Raw genomic sequence first — 6,568 nt, 5'->3', positions numbered from 1 at the left:
GCATGCGCAGGTAGTGGAAGCCGCCAGAGGCGGGGCGTTGGTTGGTGTTCTGTTGGGCCCCACCCCAGCAGGCGGGCAGTCCGCCCCACTCTGATCGGCAGGGGCAGTGCCTGCTCTGGGATCCCACATCACAGGTCGGACGCTGATAGGGGCTGTGCCGGCCTCCCATGTGTCGCCCCGCAGTGACGTGGCTCCACGCACCGCGTCTCTCTCTGTGCCCCACCCCTCCCTCAGGCTGGGGGAGGGTGGCTCCGTGCTGGGTTTGCGATCCATGCCAGTGCCTGTGTCCGCTGTGGTGTCCTCTGCCCGTCCTGCGGCGGACAGCACTGCCGGGTTGCTGGCTGGTTCGGCCCCGCAGCCCCCGCCTTCCGCAGGAGTTGAGGTCGTGGTGTAGCAGGGCGCTGGGGTGTTCACCTTTAGCCCAACTCATAATGCGGCCGACAGGAGACCGGTGGTTTCCCGGGGCCACGGACCCTCCTCGTCGGCTTTGTGGACTCTTCCCCCGTGCCAGGTGACCGTGGGTCTGAAGGAACACGGGTGGTTCTGGCGAGAAGTCTGAGCTAAGGCCGAGGAGGCGGGCAAGCCTGCCTCCTTGCAGGGTCTGCAGGATCGCGGAGGGGGCTCCTCTGGCTCTGCTGATGCTGCGGGGGACGCGGGGTCAAGTGGTGTTGCACCGTCTCGCAGTCAGGCAGCTGCTGTTGTCCCTGTGGGGTCCACTGGACAGGACATGGCAGATGCTGCAACCTTACCAGGGGGTCCCCAGGCTTTCCCTGTGCTCAGGGGTGCTACTCATAACATCCATCAACCTCTATAGTTTAAGATAATGAAGGAAGTCCATGATACAGTTGCTCGACATGGTGTGGGGTCTGCTGAAGTTATGCAGATGCTTTGAATGCTTTCTGCTGGGTGCTGACACCTTTTGATGTCCATGCTTTGGCACATGCTGTTTTTGACCCTGTGGAATTTGACATTTTTGAGACCAAGTGGGCTCGCTTGGTGGCCAGCGCAGTGGAGCAGAATGGTACGCTGGGACTGCAGGATCCCAGGCGTGTGGTTGGCACTGACATGCTGTTGGGCACAGGCAAATATGCTGATCCTCAGGGGCAAGATGACTTCAATCCCCTCCTGCTTGACCAGTGACAGACACTAGGCATTGCAGTGGTGGTTTGGACCCTGGAAATGACTGCTCCGAGGCAGCCATTTGTGACTGTCGTGGTTTGACCGGGAAGTGAGTTTCTGGAAAAGTTGTAGTCAAACCAATCAGTGGCCAGATTTGAAAATTGGCACCTGTTGTGGCCACTGGGGACCTGGATACGCCTCTGAGAACACACAGGGGTTAAAAGCAGAGGATTCCCAGAGGGGCTTTCTCTTTTGAGTCCGGCGGTGAGTCGAATCTGACCTCCTCCCATGCCCAGCTGCATCTGGGTGGGGGGGGGGAAGGCCATGCGGCCTGTGGGAAGGGAGGCCGGAGCCCTGCAAGGTGCAGGGGTGGAGACCTGGGATGTTTTGGGCAGCCCCCCCCCCGGGAGAGAGTGATAGAGACTGTGCTGGCTTGAAATTTGATATCTTGTGCTGGCCCCATGGCCAGAAGGGGGGGGAGGGGGCAAGGTGCCCAGCTGCCGGCAGACCGCATCTGAGGTTTTACCCCGTTGGTATTGAGATAATGGAAGCTGTAAAAAACACTGATCCTCCCCAGCTGAGAATTGAGAGGGAACGGAGGATGGGCAGATGAGAAGAAGGCTTGAGTGAGTGAAGAAATACCAGCAGATGAGAAGCACCCTAGATAGAGGAGATGATTTGGAGTGGCCTTTTGGCTGGACTTTTCTCTTACATGGCCACAGGACGGAACCAAATCTTCCTGTAATGCAGAGACTGCACCTTGGGGGAGGCGGTTGGCCAGAAGCCAGGAGTGACAAAGCCGTTATGAGAAGAAGTAGAGGGAACAGAGACTGATGGGGAGGGTGTGGTGGAGCCCTCTGCCTTCAGCGAAGGATCTCTGTTCCTGAGACCCCCAGGCCCCAGGGGAGTAAATATGGGGGGGGACAGGTGTCCCAAATGGTGAGAGGCTGCCACTTCTTAGAACTGGGCAAGGCATTCTTAAAAGGACCTAAGAAGCAGTTTGGATCCATGGTCAGTGGTGAGAGCACTGGACATGGAAGGAAGATGGTCACCACAGCAGATTCTCTCCAGGCGGCTGCCACGTGTGACATGGAAGCCCAGGAGGTTCCAACTGTGTTTCCTGGGGAGGCCCATGGTGCAAGAGGGACACTCCTCTCTCCTGATGAACTGGGGGGAGGTTGTGTGAAGGAGGGTATTGGACTGAGAATTGAGTGTTAGAGGGTATGGAGTGTTAGAGGGGTGGAGGGAGGAGGAGTGTTTTGGAGGTATTCCATTGTGGATTGTTGTGTGTGTTTGTTTTTCTTTTTTTCCCTTTTGTCTCTTATGTTGTAGATTAATAAAGTGTTGCGTTTTTCCCTCCATTCCCAAGTTGGAGCCTGCTTTGTTCTGTTTCCGGGTCACATCTCACAGTAACCATTTTGGAAATATACCTTTCATGGGGGCACTGGCATTGTGCCAGGGTCAAACCATGACAGTGACCATTGTCCAGGGGGCTGATGAGACTTTCCTGGAATTTGCAGGGAGGCTGACTGCCTCTGTGGAGAGACAATTGTCAGATCCTGTGACAAGGAGACTTGTGATTGTGAACCTTGGGAGAAGTAACTGCAATGAAGATTGTAAGAGAATCATAGAGGCTCTTCCTGGTGAGCCTACTGTCTCACAGATGGCAGAGGCCTGTGCAAACATGGATCCCCCTGTCGTTGTCGAGGCGGTCACAACACAAAGCAGAGACAACAAGCAGTCTCAGATGGCAACACTTTATTATCGAACATGGCTGACCTTTTATACACTTTTTAATTGTTTATGCTTCTTCTACCCTAACTATTGGATACAATAAATCAACATAACACCATTGGTGAAAAGTTACAGTGACTTAACTAACTTTCTAAATATACTTCGTGCAGCTGTGAAGTTCTTATCTTTCTTCAGTCCCTCAGTTCTCTTGGTCTCCTTGGTTACAGCCTTGGAGAGAGCTCCTTATCAGCTTCTTCTTTCTTCTCAGCTTCTTCTTGCTCCTTTAGCTAACAGGCCCGCTGTTAGCCCCTTCCACAATTCCCCCTTTTTGTTTTTAAACACAGCTGCTATGGATTTTTGCAGGGCCCTTTGCAAAAATCCAAGCAGACAGGGGAAACACAGAACAACAATCACAACCATCAACAAAATCATCATTCCCATTCTTAGTACAATCATTCCTGTCTTTCATCCATCTCTAGGTGCTTTTAAATTTCTTAACTACTTTATAAGATAAAGCCGTGAACTATAACCACCCCAAAGTGCTCAAAAGGAGCTGCAGGAATACTAGAACTAAGGTTCCAAAAACCTGCATTGTCTCGGTCAGCCCAAACCAAAACCACACCCTTTAATTACTATGAAAGCACATGAAGAGCAATGAAATACATATCCTGATTTATATATCTAGATATAGCCTTAGCCAATGTCATCCGCACGTTCTGCTTCAGCTGCGGAGCCATCCGTCTTGTCCCTGCCTTCACACTCCAGATAAGGTTTGACACAGCGAGCAGGAACCCATCGAGGACCATTATCTGTCAAAACACAAGCATAACCTCTTCCCCAGGTTATTAATTCCACTGGGCCAGACCACATGCCAGTAATTAAATCCTTGACCCATACCTTAACATTTCTACGGAGATCTGGTTGCCTAGCATTCAAAGAAGAAAAATGGTAAAAAATTGGAGATAACTGTGAGTCAGGTAGAGGACATAAGAAGTTTAACCCATAAACAGCTTTATCTAATCTCACTTGAGGTGACTCCTGTTGCATTCCCCCTTTTTGTTTTTGAACCTGACGTTTAAGAAGACCGTGAGCTCTTTCAATAATTGCTTGGCCTGTGGGGACATGTGGAATACCCGTTGAATGTTCAATGCCCCAAGCACGAAAGAATGCTTGCATTTTCTGCGAAACATATGCTGGGCCATTATCCGTTTTTATGTGACATGGAACACCTAGGACAGAAAAGGCATGATAAAAATGACGAATAGCATCACGAGTTTTTTCTCCTGTGAATGCTGAAGCAATCATTGCGTGAGAAAAGGTATCAACCGTAACATGAACATACTTAAAGCGACCAAATTCTGGCATTTTCGTAACATCAGTCTGCCATTCCTCTAAAGCGGAAAGACCCCTAGGGTTGGTACCATAATATTGAGTGACGTGAGTCATGTGACAGTCAGGACAAGAAGAAAGAATTGATCTCGCTTCACCAGGAGACAATTTAAATTGCTGCCGTAAAGCTCGAGCGCTCTGATGAAAAAATTGATGAGATAAAATTGCCTGCTGCAACACATTATTTATGGTTTTGATTGCAGCAGCAGCTACTAGAGAATCTACATAGGCATTGCCTTCAACAAAAAATCCTGGTAACGATGTGTGGCTGCGAACATGCATGATAAAATAAGGATGTTTTCGAGCACCAATGACTGTCCATAACTTCACTAACATGGTAAACAATGGTTTCTCTTGGATATTATACAACACTGCTTGATCTAACTGCTTAACCAAATTGGCAACATAGATAGAATCAGTGACTATATTTAGAGAATCAGGAAATAAAGTGAAAGCCAAAAGAACAGCACAGAGTTCAACCAATTGAAGAGATCCCTGCTGAATCATTGTCTCATATTCCCAGTGGTCATCCTTTTTCCAAACTACAGCTGCTTTTCCGGTTTTCCCGGATCCATCTGTAAAAACCGTTATACCTTCCACTGGAACAGGAGAACAAATTTGTTTTCCTTCAAAAGGAATCTCCTTGGTCAGTTTTAAAATTGGATGAGAAGGTAAATGGTATTTTGTTTGGCCTGTAAAACAAGACAAGGCAGACTGCAATTCATGCACTTGGATTAGGTGTTGTTTTCCCTTCATGCCCTCGCTGTCCACATCTATAGCATTTTGATGAATGTCTTAAAACTGCAGCAAGAGCTGCCATTTTATGCTCCACAGAACCGACTTTTGAGCAAGCAGTAACAATTTCAGGCAATGTGGGTTCCCCGGGTAAAGTATCAATAATCTTTCTGCAATCTGGGTTTGCATTTTCCTTTGCCAATTGGATACACAATTTTTGTCGCAAGGGTTCATCATCTACCTGTTTTTCAATAGATGCAGCAAGCCTTTCCACAAATTGCATAAATGGTTCTCTCATCCCTTGCTGTATAGTAACATACCTCTGCTTTGGGGCTGACATTTCCATTGTTTTAATTAAAGCATTCATGCCAATTTGCTGAGCTTGCATCAAAATTACAGGATCCCACCTTGCCTGTAAATCTGGATTAGCAAAAGGCCCACTGCCGAATAGGGCATCAAAACCCACAGCATGACGAGGGTCATGTTGAGGCAGATGCATATTTGTCAAAGCAGTGCGCTCAGCCACTTGCCTCCAAGATTCTTGAAAAACACCATATTGCACTGGTTGGAATAAAATTGTAGCAAGGTGCATGATGTCATAAGGTGCAAGCAGATCTGCATTGATTACACGTATTAATTGCATTACCTCAGAGGAATTAATACCATACTGAGCCACCTTCGACTGGAGATCTTGTACAACTCTCCAGGCATAGACATGATGACTATCATCCTGTCTTGTTCCAGGAGCTGCTTTAAAAACTGGAAAAGCCATAGGGTTAGTACAGGCAACAGTTGCACCAGCACTCTTCTCCTGAGGTACTTTTGGAGGACCCAATCTTTCTATTATGTCCCAATTCTTTTCTTCAACTGCTTTTTTTCTAACAAATTCCCAAAACTCCTGAGGATGTCGAGGAAGCACAGTTACTTGACATGGAGGCAAAGTCCATGGGGCAGTAGGGCTAGAGCTATTAAAAGGTAAACTGACAACAGTTCCTTGCCCCAACTCAGGTGTTACTGCGGGTGACTCATCACTTGATTCGCTGTCACTGCTAGATAACGGAGGATACGACCTTGCAGATTGTTCATGCAGTTGAAAGCGGAGCGGGGGGGCAGACGGCTGGACTAGAGCAGAGGGAAGCGGGGGGGCAGATGACTGGGTTTCTTTCTCTGCTAAAGACAGTTCAACTAGCTGGCGTAGCGGTGTATCGTATACAGGCACCATCGCGAGCTGCTGCGCAGGTGTGAGATACAGAGGTTTAGGAGTCTGATAAGGAGACGCCACGGCAGTTTGCCCAGAAGTTTTGGCAGTTCTCCCAGAAGCCTTGGCAGCTTTCCCAGAAGTTTTGGCGGCTTTCCCAGAAGCTTTGGCATCCAGCCCAGAAGCTCTGGCAGCTTTCCTGGAAGCTTTGGCAGCCAGCCTAGAAACTCTGGCAGCTTTCCCGGAAGCTTTGGTAGCCTGCCTGGCAACTTCCACGGTACCTGCACCTTCTTCAAGGATGGTTTCAGCAAGTTCCCCATCAGAGGCCCCGTCTGCCTCATCCCCCCGTCAGTTTCTATTATCAACCCCGATTCTTCGTCCACATCCCGCTCT

Source organism: Passer domesticus, chromosome W (genome assembly GCF_036417665.1).
Source record: "Passer domesticus isolate bPasDom1 chromosome W, bPasDom1.hap1, whole genome shotgun sequence".
Lineage (NCBI taxonomy): Eukaryota > Metazoa > Chordata > Aves > Passeriformes > Passeridae > Passer > Passer domesticus.
The sequence above is the reverse complement of the archived record's forward strand: the minus strand, read 5'-3'. Positions refer to the sequence as shown.